We start from the raw sequence: 20,845 nt of genomic DNA on the forward strand, positions 1-20,845 counted from the left end.
TTTCAGCTTCTCGAAAGGGGGTCGCGGCAATTTCACCGTGAACCACTAAACCAGTTATTTCTTGAATTTTTTACGCGATAAACGCGTTCATTTGTACCTCGCGACGCGGTCAGTTTCGTCACGACATCGTTTATTAACACGACGAACTTTCGCTCCGCCTCGAGAGAAAGATTGCTGGAATTTCTATTAACTTTTTAATCGAGGAGAACATGTTAACTGGCCATTCGGATTGCTAATTTCGTCGAGATAATATTTTCTCTATTTGGGTTTCTTCCGTCTCGTCGCACCTCGCGTCGCTTCGTTTCTTTCGTAAATAAATTTTTTTATTACGTATTTACGCTGGAAGGCTAAAATTCGAGAACACGAAAAAGTCACATTTTCTATTTCTTTTTTTTTTTTTTTAATTCGGAACATTTCAACGGCCAAACAATTTCATGCTATCAGAAAATTGTCTTTACGTCTTTTAAAAAGTATTGAAACCTCGTCGTAATACAAAAACGTTCCTCCTATTGACAATTGTACGTTTGTTATAAAGTTTCATCGATTTATCGAGCATTTTTAAAAAGAATTACACGTTTGAACCTATGCGAGAAGTTCTTCTCGCCTTCCACTATGTCATATTAAAATATAATAAAATGAAAAATAAAATTGAAGTATAAAATAAGATCAAAATCAGACAGACAACGAAGATTTACATATCAAATTTTCTTCTTACGATCTGCATTTATAAGAACTAAGACTGACTCGAGCTATTAAGACTCAACGTTCTGTTAACGCGGCATTTCATTTTCAAATTTCCAAATCTTCGAATCTTCGAATTTTCAAACTCTCGAACTTTCGAACTTTCGATCTCACGAATTTCCAAATTTTCAGACCTTCGCATTTCTTGCCGTGCGCTAATATCGTGTTCCACATATTTCTCTGTCTCTTCTTAATGTGTTCAAGGAAATCGATTTGTCTTTATTACCTTTTAATTCGATGAAATATAGGAGCCTTTGCTTAAGGGATGACCCAGTTAACAGATCAACACGTTCGCAGTGCATAACTCTACGACCACCACGGACCTATTCATTGACTTTTCGCATCATCAAGGCGTTCGTTCGAGGCGTAACTTCCTTCCATGACTTTCGCTACTTATCTACGAGCTGCCTGGTTTCCTAGCGGAAACGACGAAACGGACAATTTTCACACCAACAGGCGATCACCGTCGTCGTCGCCGATCAATTCCATCGACACGCGCAATATCATAAAAATGGTCGTCGAATCAAATCGACCGTCGATCGATTGTATCCTGTGATAAGAAACTGACCCGACCACAGGTGTAGCTTCTTGTGTAACTTGGCCGTCTTATTGCCCGGTCTAGGCCGGTCTGGCCAGAAACTTTCACATCGAGTTTGGAAAGTAAGGAACGAGCCGATAGAAAAGAAGCGTAACTTAAAATACGGCTTTTCTAACTTTCTTACGCTTCTCGCGTCACGTACGATTAACTGGCTGCTGAGATTAGTTACGAAGCTATTCGTCGAGTAATCGCGCCTTTATCCCTGCTAATTAAGTTACTGCAACTTTTCTATTACACTTTATGATTGTAAATTCGTTAAAAATTGCTATGGCAGGCTCCTAGGCGTTTCCATTTGAATCGATGCTCTGTAGGATGAATTAAAAATCACGTTCATAGCTCGAGCAGACGGAGGAACGTTTGATTCATTTTACAATTAATCCTGCTGCGCTCCTCGAATTTTTATCTTTCATTTTACTTCGAACGTCTTAGGGACGAAAGAATGGTCGGAGATGTTTGCAGAAAGAATAATTTCGCGTAAAACTGCAATTGATCGACCGTCAACGTCTGCAGATTTCACGGCTCCCAATTTCGTTTTTACGAGCTTTCCCGGAAGGAACAGTGTATGCGAATAAGCCTCGAACGATCCCACAACTGTGGCATAAGTTTCTGCAGAAATTAGAGCGATACAGCCGATAAATTAACTGCCGTAATGGAACACCTCGTGGAAAGAGCTCGCCTTTATGAAACGGAAAATGAACGACGTCTAAGAGATGTGGTGTTTCGTACATAGCGTCGATGAATCGTAAAGAAAAATAATAAAATAAAGAAGAACCCTGGTAGTGTAATAACATCTGCAAAAATCGCTGTAAAACACCTACTAATCGAATATGCAAAATATCAAAATTCAACTTTCCAAGCAACCTCAACACGATCCTATATGAAAAGGAAGAAATGAAACGACTGTTGCAGTTTCTAAAAGACGCGCACCTTTCCCAATTAATTTAGCCGCACTCGCTATAACTGACACGTGTTACAAGTATGACAATTATTATGCAAATATATAAGTTACATATGAGTTACAAGTATATAAATGTAAAAACTAATACAATTTAAATATTCTACATATTTATGACCAAACTGTATGACGTGCTACTACGATATAATATATTGTAATATAATATTATTCTATAAATCTCTGAAACACAATTGTACGCGAACTAGTAATTGCCAATAATCCTCAGAGGCGAATGAGACCCCAAATAGATAAATAAAAGAAGAAACTGAGTAAAAGATATTAACGATAGAAGAAGTTGTTAACTATTTAAACACGTTAGCGACTCGTCAGACACCCTATAGAAGCTTACCTTAACGTGAGATATGTGGCTGGTCGCAATGGACGAGGCAGGCTGTTGCTATTCGTTGTGCAGGTTTTTACTTCAACTCTCACGGACTCTCATCTTCCTGCTTACCACTTCTCGTTCGCTTTCGCGAGCAAAGGATCCTTTCGGTGGCTCGTGTATCACTTTAACGTCCACCGCTGGCAACTGTCATCTAGAATAAATGTAAAACGTCGAGGTGTAACATCTTTAAGAAACTTCGCCGCTTGCAGGTTTAACAAGTCTTCACCAAGCGTAGATTAATTGCTCGCACGATATAACGCCATTCTCGTTAATCGAGTATAACAGCTACTTATGTACAAGAATAGGGAAAAATAATAATTACAGGGTGGAAGTTGGTCGTTTTCGATTCGCTGATTTTAGAAACTTTTGTGTCAACGAAGACACTTGCTTGTTATCTTGTTCCTTTAGGCGATGTATTTTTACTACGAGATTACGAACAAATCAAATTGCAATGGTTTTATTCCTTAGAATCACCGTAGTACAGTGTATATGTCATAACACCATTGAATTGACTTTACAAAGTCAATATAATAAAATTGACGTTTACAAGTGTCAAAATTTAGACAAATATTTTGTTACTCGATGAACTTATTATTCTTGGGTTTCTTAATTTTTTAATTAGAAGCCGAAAAAAGATTTTTCAAACATATAGAGATAACATAATATATAATATTAGCTTGTTCCAAAAATTTCTTTCGCTTTATAAGGAAATAATAGATGCACGACATATTTTATTTTACATTATATTTTACAAAATGGATCATACATAATTCATAAAATAATATAAAACAAAAAACACCGTGCATCTATTATCTCCGTGTAAAACAATAGAAACTTTTGGAACAACCTAATATAATATAATATAACGTATGTATACAGTGTGGGGTAGATAAATTCACAAGCTTGAATCAAAAATTCATCAACTTGAAATTTGCAGATGCAAAAAGGTGCAGAGGTGCTAAGATTTTAGGCTGCAAAATATTGTGAGGTGTGTTTATTAAGAGTAGAAAAGACATCAACCCTACTTTTTTTTCTTTTTGATTGGATGATAAATTTTCCGATATTCGGACAGGTGTTATCAAACCTAACGATTTTTATCTAAAGCATCGCTTTTTTACTTTACACGGTTAAGCAGAAAATACCTTACGCAAGGGGAGCTCCATGAAAGTGTCGGAAAATATCAAAAGAAACGTATTCTGCTTTGAAAATCATTTTATTGGATGTTGAAAAAGCTTGCTTCCAAACGCGTATTTATTCCTGTGGTAATAGTTTCGCGAACATTCGATAACGTTGCTGTAGTTATGGATTTACACGCAGCGTGAATTCTTCTTTTCATATCGTCTTTCGTAGTTGGTGCCGTTGCGGGCGTCTTTTCCTTTACGTAACCCCATAAAAGAGAATCAATTTGTGGTAGACCAGGTGAATTACATGGAAAATAATTTCCAGAGCAGAATACATTCCTTCTGATATCTTTCGACACGTTCATGGGGATGGCTCGCGTAAAGTATTTCCCGCTACAACTCCTCGGCTAAGCAAAATGAAAAAGAATGCCATAGCTAAAACCTTGTTAGCTTTGATAACGTCTGTTCGAACATCAAAAAATTAATATGCCATTCTATTCAGGAAAATATGGGATTAGCATGCTTTGCACCCTTAAGAAACACCCCTACGATATCTTACACCCTAAAATGCTAAGCCCTCTGTAGCATTTAACACCGGAAAATTTCTAGTTGATATCAGCAATGGCTTTGGAGAGAATACGGAGCCCGTATAACACTTTATCTGCCCCACCCTGTATACAGGGTGTTCCACATCTCGATTGGCAAGCGTTGCCAACATGTTTCGAAGGCCATTTCGAGCAAAAATTGTTGCATGCACCATAGGTCGATTCGTGTTCGTTTTCGAGATATGGAAAGAACAGTATACCACCAGGAATAGTCAGATGCACTCAAGTTACTCGGCTTTTAACGTTAATCGTTTATTTCATTATTCTCTTTCACTTATTTTTATTTATGTTTGTTTTGATTTATTTACACAAATTGCTCAAAATGATCATGGATACACACCCATGGTGTATGTAATAATTTTTGCTGTTACTCTGCCCCCGAACATGTTGGCGAAGTTTGCCAGTTGATATGTGGAGCGTCCTGTATATCAAACGGTAAAATATATTATCGCTATGCCTTTAAGGTCCTTTAGATCGATAGGCTGGCGAGTTCACAAGAAACGTAGTAGATGTAGCTGCTAATTATTACTATTTCGTGGTTAATCTTTGCGGAGATATACATGCTATTCCTATGAGCTGATTCTTACGAGCAACGCGGTATAGAATTGCTTTCGGTTTCGGAATATCGCGACGCTAAGTCGCGCCAGCTTTCTCGGAATTGCCACTGACCAGCCATCAGGGTGTTGCCAGCAACGTTAGTAACAATCAACGTTCAACCTTGGCCCCGTGGCCCGATTCGTGTACGCTGCGTGCTAAACCATTCTAACTAACCATTTGTTACGTCTTCCTAACCAGAAGATTATGAACAATAAGACGATTGCTTCTTTAATTTCTCCAATTTAACCGTTCGAAATGGTTCCATCCTTTCGAGAAATACGGAAAGCAGGTTGAAAAAAACGGCCTTCTTTGTTTCACAGAAGGCTGGAATAATCCTCTTTAGGGAGAGTTGCAAGTTTGTCGAATAATTACTCCGTTGGACAACCTATTTCCCTCGGCTAACTCGGGTCAAACAAAAACAGGACGGCTTTCAGTCCTTTTCGAAGTTGGGTCGGGCTGCATTCAAAAAGCCTGACAAAAAAATTTGTCAAAGTTTTTTCATTATTCTAAATCTCTCGGAAGTCAGTGTGAGAAGGACTTTCGTTCCTGGCTGCCGAACTTTCTCGGCGTGTTGTTGAGAAGCTCGAATCGTTTAAAGGATTTAACGCGAATTCAGTGGAAACGAAGGTTCGATCGAGTCAGTTAGTCCACAGCAGAGATATCGATGTTGTTCGAGTTAAATTTCAACTTTGTGGTAGAAGATTAATATTTACACCGTACCTTAGACATCTGTTTTCTCCGAACTTTCTTGAGAGATGAATCTTAAAATAACCGAATACTCCGTAATCTTCTTTCTCTTGTTGAGAACCGAGTCGGTACACTGCTAGTTCTCATAAAATGATAAGATCTACGCAAAGCTTAAACTCCACAAAGGTGTTTTCATACTTTCAAGGTAAATACGAATTTCATAAAAAGTAATGTAACTATTCGACCAAAGGACGTGTACTCGAGACAGCGGCTGCAAAAGGTATTTGCGCGTCATTGTATCTATTGTAGCATTTACGACCTGATTAATTAGGTCAACGTGTAATATATTAAAGCTCGTATTATTTGATACCGCTCTTATACAGCTACAAAATTTGGTACCATGAAAACGAAATGTAGAACACAATGAAAAGACTGAAAACTAAAAGAACGATACTTTTTGTAGCCATATACATGTGCATACGTTCGCCACTGATCTATAGGCCCTTTCTTTTTCAAGGAAGCTCGTCAATTATTTACCAAAGTCCAGCGACAACGTGGTGGATTCTTTATCGCGAGAATCGAAAAAGCGACGTTAAAAGCGCTTGTTCGCATCGGCGAATAATAATTTATTTATTGGCCAGTTTGAACGGATGGACGTATAAAACGCGTACTCGACACGACGACGGCGACAGCATCGGTGTTGGACTCGGCGTCGACGTCGACGTGTCACAAGCACGTGAATATTAAACGATGGACAACAGAGTCACGGAACATCGCGGTGTATTAACGTCGGCCTAACGTGTTCGCGTAGGAAATATCGCGTGTACCAGGACCATATGCGTTGATGCCGTTAAAGGACTGGGAACTCGGATCACTGGCTGATCTATGCTCGACCTCCATCCCTAAAAATTCCTGTTCTTCGCAAATTCAGTTTGATATATATATGTATATTCAATCCGTATTCTCATCTTGGTACAGCGAATGACGAAAGTGTACGAACACTAGGCTATAGAAAACTTTCACGTATGTGTTATTTACGTCGTATGTGAAACATCTTGAAATTTCACGAATTCTATAACGAGACACAGCTCTCGTGATCGAGTGTCGCGAAAGTTTGAAATCAGTTTGCAATCCGTTTGAAAATGTACATAGTAGTTAGGAGACGTTCATTGGAAACGTATTAACCGATTTTATACGCGTATATTATATACGTAGAGGGTGGGGCGGACGAAGTGTCGAAGCTGTTTCCGGCGAAGCCATCGACTTGAAATCTTCAGACGTTTGAACGGTACGGACGGGCTAACATTTCAGAACGATAAGACAATGTAGTGGTGAGTTCCTTAATCAAGCGTTCTCATGTTCGGACAGGTGTTATCGAACTTGACGACTTCTACCTGAGGCATTGGCTTTTTTTTTATTTTCCATAGTTAAAAAGTTACAGCGGGAAATACTTTGCGTACAAAGCGTTGAAAGATATCAAAGGAAATGTATTCTGCTTTGAAAATTATTTTAATGGATGTTTAAAGACTCGTCCATTCGCTTTCACGCACACGTATTTATTCTTGCGACAGTATTAGGTCGTCCGAAAAGTTTCTTTCGTTTTATAAGGAAATAGTGGATGCACAACATTTTTCGTTTTATATTATTTTATCGAATTGATCCATTTTGTTCCATCGAGATAAAGATTACAACGTTCGACGAATTAGGTTTCATGTTTGTATAAAGATGCGTCGTTGTAAAAGACGTGCCTGTAAAAGAAAGACACTTTTCGGACAAGCTAATAGCTTCGCCGGCTATATTTGATAACATCGATGATATTACGAATTTACATGTGGCGTGAGTTGCTCCTTTCATATTCTATTTCGTAGTTGGCGCCGTTGCAATCACCGCAAATACTTTTTGTAGCCACCGCGATTCTGCAGTGCCATTAATACTTTTTGTTGTATATGACGTCGTATATGACGCACATACCGTATATGTAAACATTTCTATAAGCGTTCGAATAAGTGCTTTCGCGAGCCATGTACATCTCGAGGAAAGTATTATCTCTTTTTCTGCGAGATTCTACCGTTTCCCTTGGCGTTAGTCGCGTGTAAACCAGTTACGCACGTTTTACAACATCCAATTGGTTCGTGTCGACCAGCTGGGAAATAAGGTTAACGTGTCGAATATAAAGTAACTTGCACGGTTATTTCTACGAAAACTATATAAGTAGCGTAATAAACGTAAACATAGCTTTGCAACTTTTCCATGGAAGAAATTCAAATGATTACTACTTATAGGCGACTCAAAGTTTTCCGCCTCGCCTACGATTTACATTTGCCTACTCTACTGCTACAAAACACTATAGTCGAATGCGGTATACTTATTATATGAAAGGAAAGAAAAAGAGAAAGTATAATAAGCGTTCCCCAACTGTCGTAAATTTAATTAAGATATCGTACGATAGATTCAGGGACGAATAATACGAAATTGTTACAAGCAATACGTTACAAGGGTCGATGAAATTATGCGGTGGAAAGGAGAATCGTCAACCAGTGGCATCGATCGAGCATGCTATTTTTGTATATGTGTCCCTTTTCCGTAATAACGAGAATAATGTTATGAAAAAGCATTCGTCTAGACTCTGCACGTCCCGTGTAGATCGATGCCATTAAGTTTTCAAGCTGTGTAAATGTTTCAAATCAATTCCTTTAAAATACAATTCTCTATCGTCTGCTTATAATATATTAACGTATCGTAAGAATATCGGTGGTGGAAATACGTAGATAGACACAGACGTATGTGTGTTAGTAGAAATACGTAGCGCTATGCATACGCACTATGCGACAGTTTTGTACCTTGGCACCGTTTCCTCGTCACACGATGCACACGTACACGCTTACGACACGAATATCGTTCGCGTGAACAACCGTCCAAAGCCGAGCAAACTCGAGCATTTTCGAGTGTACTAAAGTTGAAGAATATAACGCGACTTTTTATCGCGCGACGACTCTGTGTTCAGTCGGCCAGTAGCAACGGAGTTTTCGCTGGAAAACAAAATGTTCCGTGTTTTTCTTATTCATGCTGATTTGAAAAGCGTTTGATCGAAGTGTGTATAAAACACCAGCTGGGTGTGTTCTTCTCACAAAGTTGTTAACGATGTGCAAAACTTTTCAACTGGGTACACTCTTTATCTTACATTCCAGGGACGATATTTTAAAGAATTTCAAACCAGTCGTACCGCGTTACTCTCGCTTTTCGTTCTCAAAGTATCGTTCTTCGGCGCGTAAATTAATTTAGAAGAAAATACGATATTCCAACGTAGCGAATCCGTTTTGGCCAAAAATTTGCGTTCCGCTCGTAATGCACAGCTGCTCGGAAACTACACGCTCGCATCGATAAAAAGAACAAGGAAAATTATAAGGATGGAAATAACGTACCTTGAGCTTAGACCGTTATGATTTACGACCTTACGCAATACCATAGAAATGCTTTGAAAACGTAGAAACTGTGGGAGACACGCGTCGGAAACCTTTGAAATCATATTTGTAACGCAAACTCGATTTCAATCGGCTTTAGCAACTCCTTCGATGGAATTCTTCGTCTTGTATTCATGAACTTTGCGAGTCCGGTGAGCTCTCGATATGAACAAGCTCGATACACGACTTTTCCGAGTCTCTGAAAACTACCAATTAACCTCGACGTCTTTCTGTCGCATAAAGTTCTGTTCTCGATCTACTTCGACGTTCTAAGCACGCGATTCTCGTCAGTGTCGCACAGTTAATCGATCTTCCCGAACAATACCACGACGAAAACCTTACTCGTTACTCTAATTATTTTATTACGTATTAATTATTCGATCTGTTTGCAAAAAGCAATGGTAGTCGAATTAATAAAGAAAAATAAAAATGCTGTGACTCTGACAATTGGCGATGGAGCAAACGATGTTTCAATGATAGAAACAGCTCACATAGGTGTTGGCATCAGTGGGCAAGAGGGATTACAAGCTGTACTAGCATCCGACTATTCCATGGGACAGTTTAGATTTTTGGAAAGATTACTTCTCGTTCATGGGAAATGGTCATACTATAGAATGAGCAAATTTCTTAGATATTTTTTTTATAAGAATTTTGCGTTTGCGTTATGTCACATCTGGTTTGCCTTTTTCTGTGGATTTAGTGCACAGACTGTATTTGATCCTATGAAAATTTCTGTCTACAACCTCTTTTATACGTCATTACCTGCAATGGCAGTCGGTATATTTGATCAAGATGTTAATGATAAAAATAGTTTAATGTGCCCAAAACTTTATGCACCCGGATTACAAAATTTACTTTTTAATAAAAAGGAATTTTGCTGGAGTGCTATACATGGATTTTTTGCTAGCTGTGTATTATTTTCAGTTCCATATGGAACGTATAAGGATGGAGTATCACCAAAGGGCTATGTACTGTCTGATCATATGTTACTAGGAAATGTTGTAGCTACTGTATTAGACATAGTCGTGACTGTCCAAATAGCCCTTGATACATCATATTGGACAATTTTTAATCATATTATGGTTTGGGGCTCGCTCATTTGGTATTTTATTTTAGATTATTTCTATTCCATCTGTTTGTCCTTGGTAATAGCTACACTTTGTTCGATTTCTGGTAATAATATTTGAGCCTGACCAAAGTGTACGAATTAACAATTGTATTATTAACGACAACAATAATACAAAAGAACAAAGTGTATTAATTAATAATCAGAGGCTGTACCTATTACCTTTTTGCAACAGACTGCAAATTTAAATCACTTACTAAATGCAGCGCTAACATATTTCACCGTTTGATGTATATACTACTTCTCCGTTTGACTTACAATCGCGTCGATGATCATGAAAGCGAGTTAAGTCAAGAAACGAGTCTATCGCTTATACTTTGTGCTACGTCTGTTTACGTTACAAGCTGAGACAATGTCCGCAAGATGGTGGAAATTGAATCGTTGGATCGAGTTGGTGGTTGAGTCGTTAAAAAGAATTCAGTTCACGTAAGACTCGCCAAACGCAAAACTGTATATATCTCGAGAGAAAAACAATATACGACTTTCATAATCACTGGCACAAGTCAACATTTAAATCCGAAGATAAAGAGCTTATTAATAGCATAAATGCAATTTATCGATTTAATCGTATCACGATATTATATTTTATGTGGTTGTTGAGCATTAGAATGGTGTAAGTTAATTCATTGTTTCTTTTAAACGAAACAATATCGTGCCTTATTGTCGTAAAAAATCCATCGTATCGCGACAGAGAATAACGTTACTTAATTATGGAACTTAATTATTTATTTATTTATATACGTATTTATTTAGATGGAAAATAATAATAAACCCTTTGGTGTATAAGATAAGAAAGTAGGAGAAGGTTACAATTAACATATGTGTATAGGTTGAAGATATAAATATAAATATAAAAATAAATTTAAGTATACGTTCCAACGAGTGTTTTAAAGAGACTAAGCTTTACCAAACAGATCTATCTTCTGACTGTAAAGAGATGGAATAATCTAGCACACGGTTAAAACAATTAATATAACGACAAGTTACGCGGTATGGATTAGTGAGAAACAAATTATTATACCAATACATTCGTCTAAGACATCTCGAGCGAACATTAAGAGAGAACTGCCGGATGATTAATGTAACTAAAGGGAGACTCTTAAAAGTTGAAATACACGAGCAAATTGAAATTCTCAGAATCTTGATTTATATATCTATTGGGTTGCTAACTAAATGATTGCGGATTTTGTCATTAGGTGGTATCGACAAGATTCGCAACCACTTAGTTGCCAAGCCAATAGCTCCAGCTGGAGCTCTCTACAATTTGAACGTAAAGACAGTTTGATGAAAAATAAACGACAGAATCTTGACGAACGATGACGTATATTAGAAAAAATAGGAAGCATGATCTACGACATCGATGAAACCGAACGGAAGAAGCAATTTAATCGTGAGAACGATCGCACCTGTTTGACCCTAGCTAGCTTTCCCCATCAGCAGGATCCGCTAGGTCTCTTTCCGCTTCGACATTGTTTTCCATTGAAATTTCATTTCTAAGTTAATTTTAGAACAGTAGGCCATAACAGTCGGGTGTACGAGCTGCCTATCCACGATGCCAATTGTCCACTGCTCGACTTACCTCTATTAAGTTCCGCGCGCGGTTCTCCCACCAACTCGCTTGCCTCGATTATTCTCTGGTCAATCGCGTTCCGATAGCGACGGTAGCCAACGATTCTCAGGATTATCCTGGACCGCTCTCTAGATCCGCTAAAAAATGCATCGAAGCAACACACGATCATAAGCAAACGCGAGCAACGCGCAAGCTACGATCTGAGAACACGTGACGATAACGAGCGATCGATGATGAAATTCAATTCTCGGTTCAAGTGAAAGTGGGAGCCATGCGTCTGGAAAATGATGCGACGGATTTGCCCCAGGGAACCTTGGATACATATAGCTATGTACGTGTTACACGGATATAAATACACGTTTTATCTAATTTCGATCTATCGATTTTCAACTTTGTTTCGCGACTCTGTTTCATTTTATAGATTGCGATACATGGTGTCGATGGTGATCGTATAAAGAGGAGAATAAGTGGAAGAAAAATTCGACCGACTTTAAGTTCACGTGTCGCGGCCGTCGCGTTTTTCACTGCAATCTTCGACGATCTAACTAAGAACCTCTGGAAAACTGATAAGGTTCGAGTCAATATTCCGTGCATATTATGATTATGGCTGATCACGTGAAATATCGTTTAAGGTACAATTATATTCGCAACGAAAATTATTCAGCAGCGCAGTTATTTCCCATGTAATTTATCGTTAAGATTATCCCTCTGAAAAAGAGAGATACCGTTATGGCATTTTAATCGAGTTTTAATTTCGTGTAACAATTGGAGAAGTCACGGGAACAGGAAATTGTCTAGTTAAGTACAGAAAAAGATAAATTCTTTTAGGGCCGTGTAGCTTTACGATCGACGTTTCGTTGAAAGGTAGGCGAATAATATGGACGGTCAACGATGCAAATAAATTTAATTGAGAAAATTCAGATTATATTAAAGTACCGAGCGTTCTTTTCATTTATGAAAGGGAGATCAGTGTTCAGCCAATAATTCGCGAGTTAAACGATCCACGTTCTAATTCTAAACGGACATAAATTATTTATTTTGACTGAATATCAATGTCTGTCTCCGATAACGGCGGTTTGAATTACGATATCGAAGAAATCGACATCAAATATACGGGAAATAGGCTCTGGAGACCGCTAGATTTCATCGAGATCGATTTATTCCCGATACAGCCGAGTCTTATTGAAATCTTATCAAGTTAAAACGATTCAACCGATCGATCGATAAATTCTGTAATTGCGATATTAGTGACGCATCAATTTTAGCCTAATGAAATTCAATTTAATTATCCTTCGATAATCAATAATCATTCACGCTTTTTATCGAGTGTTTTGACCGAAAGATATACATATAACAAGCATAACCACATCCATTCACGAAACCTGTAAGCTTAAAAGCGATCTGACGTCGATCAACGCTGCGTCCAATGATATTCCATTAAGCATCGAGCAATGAAATAATTGCGCAAATGTGGGGAAAACGCGAGATTATTAAAAAGAAAAGGTACACGAAGCAACTTATTGTTTTGACAAAGCGCAAGAAATGTATGCGATTTTTAGCGATAGAATTTCTGTAATTTGAAAAGGAATAATTCATTGCAGTGATATAAAAAAACACCTCGATTTCCTAAAATTTCTTCAAATTCTATCTATCCGGATGTATATGGAAAAAGAGATAGTAGCGAAAAAATATAAAATTATAATACAATAGAAGTAACGTAATGAGAATTTAATAGAATTTAACGCGTACGAATTCAGTGTAAATTAGCTACGAAGTAATTATAAATGAAATATCGTTTTAACGCAACTTTGCTTCTTAATGGGTTAAAAGACACCATATTACGTAGATGTAGCCACCGCTTCCTCACCGCTTTAATTAACACGGAATTTAGCGTGGAAAGCATAAAAAGAAGATTCTTTCTTGTTAAGGGACCAAGCTCGAACGCTTTGTAATTTATGGACCGTTGGGCCTTCGTGTTGTGCTTAAGGCTCGTTCTTTCGCATATATTTTATCGAGAGGACCTTCCATCCCTGACAAGTGCCCACTCGATTGCACGAACCGATACCGTAACCAAGAGATCCGAAGATATTCTTGTACCTAGAGCATCTCTAACTATTCTCGTTCTTCGCACTTCACCTCGGTCGCTCGTTTTACAAATCCTCCCGACGTAATAATTCAACTCGACTAATTTACAAAACTTGTATAAACCTGAAAAATCATTTGGCAATGGTCAAAAAGTTTAGCAATTATTATCTCGTTTGAAACATTGTTTGATACACAAGAATGGTAATCTTATCAGTTTCGTGTAAGAAAATTAGGTATTTTTTAATCTACATTCGTCTTTCGATCGATATTTCCAACAATTCTCAGATTCGTATTGTTGTTGTACTCGTAGATACTGATTTCGCGTATATTATACATTGTTTTACATTGTTAGTGATTCAGACTCGGAGCAGATGTTTCGGATCTTTCGTGCAATTCGCTTCAAACACAAACTTAGGGTAGAAAACTACGATGGTTAACGTAATCGTATAACTGCAATAGTTTCAACGATCGTTCGCCACGCTCGTCGCAATTCTGCATGAAGAAAAATTCTGTTCGATCGATCGTCCCCCGATACCTTGGATTAATTGTCATATTTCGAACGAAACCGGTGGATGTCGTAAACACTTGTAAAACCGGTAGTTTATGCCGTAGAAATATCCGCGAAATAAACAAACGGAAAGAAGAAATATTCGGTAAAATGGATGAAATAGATGAAAGATTCGAATATACGGAATGGCCCGACCTTCGGCAAAGCCATGACACGGTGGTATCTTTCCGTGCCAGTCAGACTAGCTTCCACGGGCATTTTCAATCAGCCTAGCCTAATATTTTTACAAAGACTTTTGCAAGCCATTCGTACGCATCGTTGATCATTTCAAAGGATTTCTAATGCTTTCTGGTCATTGAACGATTACGATATACGAACTCGCTGTATGTAGGCCAAGGTTTTCTGAATAGAGCACGTTCAACTAAATGTGCACCAGGTGGAAACGATATAGGTAGGTCGTAAAGTAAAGTGTTAAGTAGGGTCGCTAATTGATCTAACTGCAGCAGGGGTTATACGCGCTGCACACGCATGCAGGCACCTACGTCAGCCTTTTAAATCAATTGAATACCACCCCAGGGTAGAAAGCACGATATGTCACATTCCCACCTTTTTTTAAATAAATGCAAAAGAGACCGTAGTCTACTTATGCGAGTGCTTTAAAATAGAATAGCAAAGCGAAAGAAAGTTTATAGTTAGCTAAGCAATTTACTTGCCTATATGCGCGTGTTAGTATAACTTTTGTGTTAGATATTTTACACCATGTTGCCGATAGCTATCTATTCCCAAGTATATGTATCATATACCATACAGTGGTCGAAGTTCTCATCGAGCCACTATATTTTTTGATAAAATATTATCTATTTAGATCTGCAGATGATACACATACAACTTATTGAACTTTTGAACTTATTGAAGCAGGCATACCTCATAGCATCGTTGTGGGGCCAGTAATATACACGCTATACACTGAAGATATTACTACTATTACCGAGGCCCCAATATTTAGATCTGCAGATGGTACACATCAAATATTATCTAATTATTCCGTTTTGACGACGATGGAAATTTCGACCACCGTATCTACTCACTGCTCTTGTCAGATACGATCTTGTTTCGGTGCATGACCTACCAAATTCGCTAAACACGCTACAGAAAAGGAAGACCCTTGCGAAAAAGAAGTTCTAGTTTTCCTCGACGATATATATTGGTTTTTACCACCTACTATAGGTCGAACGTCTGTCACGTTGACTATTCGCGTTATGGTCGCTAATAAAGTTGAAAATTTCATGCGACCTTAAACTTGCAATTAAACGACAAAATTTTCCTCCGTAAGACTACACCGCTTTTCTTACCGTTCGTATCTAAGCTTGCTTTCGTCGACTACCGTAGCTCGAATTAAGAGTCTCGGTCTCCGAAGCTTGTAAACTTCTACTATTGGCCAATTGTACGATCACGCTATAAGAAACGAAAAGCGAAACTTCGACGTCGTGTACGAGTGGCAATTTAGTGTAATAAGGAGCGAGTTGACTATGGAGAAAGAAAATGGGGTTAATAACCCGCTTGAAGAAGCCCTGCTCTACCATTTTACGTGCTTCTTCAAAAACGACTATCCCGTTAAAAAGCAGACATTACGAGATGACACTATAGGGCGGAAATACGTCCCATTATCCCCATAATTGTCTACTCGTAGTTTCCTACTCTCTTCTGTCTTATGTCTTAAAGCTTATGCCGTATTTCAAGTGGGACAATTACATGCGCATATATGGATATCCTGCGTGTAATATGTAGGACATCTTTCTTTTATCGCAAACATCGAGTAAAATAGGCTCGAAACTGTCTTTATTTTTCGCCAGAATTTAACCAGCGTTCTGAACCGATACGTATTCGCACGAACGAGAAAAGTTTGTTCGTGCAGTGGCGATAGTTGCTCGGAAATTTCACTGTATTATAGAAAATTTGGTTATTTTTTTCCTATAACGTGGCATGTAAAAATACATTTTTCGAGCACGTTCAAATTTTTATTCGACGCAACGATAATTACAAACTAAATTACGTCGAATTTTTCCACTTATTAACACTTTTCTCGTTTATGCGCTCGTCGCTGTACGTTGCTGTAAATCGAACAAATACTTTTCTTTTTTAGAACGTATCGCAAAAATATTCGATTTACGAATCGAGGTAATGCTTCCAAAAGAATTGACATATCCAATTTCGGAAATGCCGATGCGATCGAAATACAATACGTACGATGCTATATCGAAATCCCGTTGTTCTTTACCGGCACAGTTGTACGCATTTTCAACTTAATCTCGACCGGTTGAATTTTTCTTCGGATTAACTTTTATCTTATTTATATAAAAAATGCTACGTAAATTGTGCCTCCTCATCCGTGTAAATAGGCTATCAATCTTGTAGTAAATATAACGTTGCGGTATAAGTTGATTGTAAACGGTGCTTTCAAAGCTTACCGAAGATAGCAATAAAGTATTTTCATTATTCACTTAATGAACAAACATTTAGAAATTAATGACGGTCACTATAGGCGAATGCTATAAACGCGAGTTGTAAAATTCAATGGACAGAATGGACTAAAACGTTTTCCTTATTTTTTTAATGACCGAACATTTAGAAATTATGACGATAGCCACTATAGATGAATGTTATAAATGGAAATTGCCAACTTCCATGGACGCAAGTTACGTATAATAGCGACGATATTTTTCCCTATAAATATCCCGATCAACGTTATGAATAACGTAACGGTATCATCGTTATGAATAACAATCAGTTAATCTGTCGATTCATTTGCGCGTATGGTCTGCGTCGAAATGTCGCGTAGATCGAGCAAATGGAAAAGAATCCTCGCACGCCACAGTTTCGTAATCGCGTCAAGCGTATCAACTCGTCAAGCTTATCGCTAGATATATCTGATTAATTCCTTCGTTAGACGTACGAGAGTACTCATCTTCGTAGATAAACGAAATTAACGATCGATAGTAATTTCCAATTACATGTTACAATTCGCACGTACTGTTCACACCGGTCTGACAACACGAGAACACAAGCAACACGATCGTTCACATTTTTCATTTCACGCTGATAATAAAAATCTTGTTTCGTTTCGAATTTCACCGAGTGCACACTCGAAACACCGTTACCGAACGCTATAATTAATGGAGCAATTGGTAACCAGGGCGATAGCATTATTATACGGTGCAAGCGAGTTGTAATCATGATTATAATCCCAAACGTGTTCTCGTTTTGCACGTGCAGCGTCGATTAACGCGTAACGATAACGCAACCTCCGAGTAAATTGCATGAAAGATCGTAGCCTGTTAGAAATTTCAACGCCAAAACCGAACAGCTCTACTGTGTCATCGATTAATCGAGAGCGAAGGAAGCGTCGAAAATCGTATTACGTTGCTTGGAAAGCGTTTCGACGAGAAGAGACCACGAGCCTGTTCAAAAATAACTGAGGCTTATCGGTAGAAAAGGTGCATATATTTTTGAACGATACATCGACTTTGTAAATACCTTCGAATGTTGCCGAAATTTGGCTACGAAACTTCACGACAATCCGATATATCGAACAATTTCTCGGACAATCTCGTTAAATCCTTTTTCCTCCTAGTTCTCGCGCAAGACGTTACGATCACGTAAAATTACAATTCACCAGGATGAAAACTACGTTTCGACGAGAACGTTCAGCCGTTTTACGACCAGTAATATTCATTTTTAACGAGCCAATGTTTAGATAGCTTAGCCTCGTACTGGCTCCGACCGACGCGATACTTGCTTCGAGAAACTTTACTGCGTGCAAAAGGTTACAATTTGCAGTTATTATAAATGAACGAGATGCATATTAAATGGGCGGCCTTGACCCCGTAAACAGTATTTTCGTGATTTAGCCGAGTGTCCTTCGTACATTCTTAAAATAACTCACAACACAGAGACTCGCACCGATCCCAACAAGACTTGGCACAGCTGTACCGGCATTGGTAATTAAATAACGAGGCTGATCTTCCATCTGAATATCAATTCCTTCATCGCCTGCTAATTATTTACGCTTGGTATTCTTTGAACAACCTCTGATACGAACGAAAGTCAATCTTTCGCGATAGGAAATATATGATCGCGAGGTATCGTGTCATTCTGCGTGCACTTACCAGTTGTTTGTTAACGTGACGGCTCACCAAACTTGTACGATCGTGTTATGCGCGTTGTTATAGAAAACATTTTGAAATTTCATTGGCAGACTTTTTATCAATTTTCCATAATTTGTTTTGTTAGCAAAATTTCATTTAAAAATCTTCTACGATAAATGTTCAATTACTTTCACCGAACATTCTATACATCTGTAACGTATTTGTGTCTTCAGTTTCGAAATGATTTGTTTCAAACTTTAGCAATGTGTTCGTGACAATCGTACCGTATTGTACAAAGTCCTTTGTACGGCACGAATAATAAATTGAGAAATTGTTCGTATAAATATCCAAATACCTTTGCCGGCTATTGTATTTGATCAGCGTAACAGAATGAACGTCACACGCTAATTATATATTAATTGAAAATTCCGGTTGCTATGGTACGTCGTGTAAACGTTAATTCCGATTAAAAGCTAGTGGTAGCCTGATGAAAATAAGGATAATGCAATGATTTATTTAGACGAAAAGCTCTCGAACCTAATAGCTTGCGAGTATTTCTCTGTATCCTTTCACGAGAATCATGGAGGCTAATACTCCTGGGCCAAAGTGGGAACTAAAAGCGGTGGTAAATGGGGTCGGTCAGTCTTCGATACCGTTATACGCAGCAACCTTCTCCCTCTCCTACTCTTTCGCTTTTCCACCCTCTGACGTCACAGAGTAGACAGAGAATCAGCTCTCTCCCACCCCCTCCTCTTAGCTTTCATTTCGGGTCAACCGAGGTCGAGCTATAATACCGTGTTCGACTTACGTTCTCTTTCTCTTCTTTCACACTCGACGAACAATACGAACGGTCCGTTCCTTCTGTCGTCTTCCTTTGGATCCGATTCCTCCAGCGTTCGCGTTCGCAACGCTTGCGTTCAGATTTTCAATCTGAAATCCAGCGGGTCCCGCTGATCACGGTATCGTATAGACGACAAGGAAGCGATTCCGCGTGAAGAAACAAGTCGAAGATACAAAGGAAGGTTTTTCGCATGACGTCTCGTTCTCGAGGAAATCGAGTTTGTTAAAATTTGTCAAGTACAGCCGCGGACAAAAATAAATGGACAGTAAGTAGTAGTAGTAGTAGTAGTAGTAGTAGTAGTAGTAGTAAGTGGAAGTAGATACGATCGAAGTTTAATCAAACTATTAATAGTCGGTGCGCGCTCATACGTTCACGCGAGCATCCAAATTCTGACATTGTGCGAGTCATCCCTTGGATATAATAGATCGATAATTTCATTCAGTGCTTCTTCTCGCTACCTATTAGAGCTACCTACACGCTACCTACTCTGGTGACACAAATAGTACTTACTCCCGTTAGCTGTAACAACACAGTGCAGGCTAAGAACAATGTTAAGACAGCGTATGTAGAATTTTTAAAGCCTACTAGATGCTATACAGCAACAACGACACCCCAGTGTTATGTATACTTGATTCGTATTGTGGTGGCACTCGACCACGGAAATTTCCAACGGCTTCGCGACACAAAGCGCTATACCTTCAAAGCGTAAGGCCGACAGGCCTAACGTACCATCGATATCCCTATGATTCTTTCGCCGAATATTCGGAAGAACACATACGCGGCAATAGTCACGGACTTCTAACGAACGCGCGCGTAGTGGGGATATCGAGGGGTAACAAAGAAAAGAATCTGTTCGGTTTTGAACCAAAAGATTCGTTCTGGCCCGAGCTGCGAAGTGCGAAAGGCTCAGCGAGGCAAACACAATTAGAGAAACAAGTCGTCGACTCTTGAGAGTTCGGTGTTGATCGTTATTTGTTATTAATCGTTGTTAACCGTCGATCGTGGTTAATCGTTATTTGTCGTTAATCGTTAGGAGTTTGATAAACGTTATTGTCGAAAATCAAAAGTATTTGTTGTGGGCATGTTCAGCGACGATCACCTCGGTATTAATATTTAGAATCTGTATTATAAAAATACGTATTTGACGAAACTTGGTGGATAGCCGTTTCCACTACCTGCCAGCTTATTTTTGTTCGCTTATTTTGTATATATTTCACATAGAATTACTGTTTCGTCGATTGCGCCACCATTACTCTGTATATCCTACTTGTCACATTGTCAAGACGCACGTCGTTCCGTAGTCTGAAATGAAATTTGTATATCGAACTGGTTATTTCGTTAGCTTTAGGGATTTCAGTCCTGACACCGCTAATTTTATTCGCGTCTCAGTTGCAATGGGTGCACGCTCGACAAGCGGAAA

General features: G+C 38.6%; 1 protein-coding gene across 14 annotated transcripts in view; it reads right to left on the minus strand.

Moving 5' to 3' along the window:
* The window catches only part of LOC117209783 (glutamate-gated chloride channel), an 89,697-nt gene that overhangs the window by 49,215 nt on the left and 19,637 nt on the right, over positions 1-20,845 (minus strand). For all 14 annotated transcript variants that reach the window (XM_033452151.1, XM_033452152.1, XM_033452155.1 and 11 more), the window contains exon 2: positions 2,644-2,830. The gene's annotated coding sequence lies outside the window, so the exon portion shown is untranslated. The remainder of the gene's footprint in view (positions 1-2,643; positions 2,831-20,845) is intronic.

The sequence above is a fragment of the Bombus bifarius genome, unplaced genomic scaffold (assembly GCF_011952205.1).
Source record: "Bombus bifarius isolate JDL3187 unplaced genomic scaffold, Bbif_JDL3187 scf7180000008194, whole genome shotgun sequence".
NCBI lineage: Eukaryota > Metazoa > Arthropoda > Insecta > Hymenoptera > Apidae > Bombus > Bombus bifarius.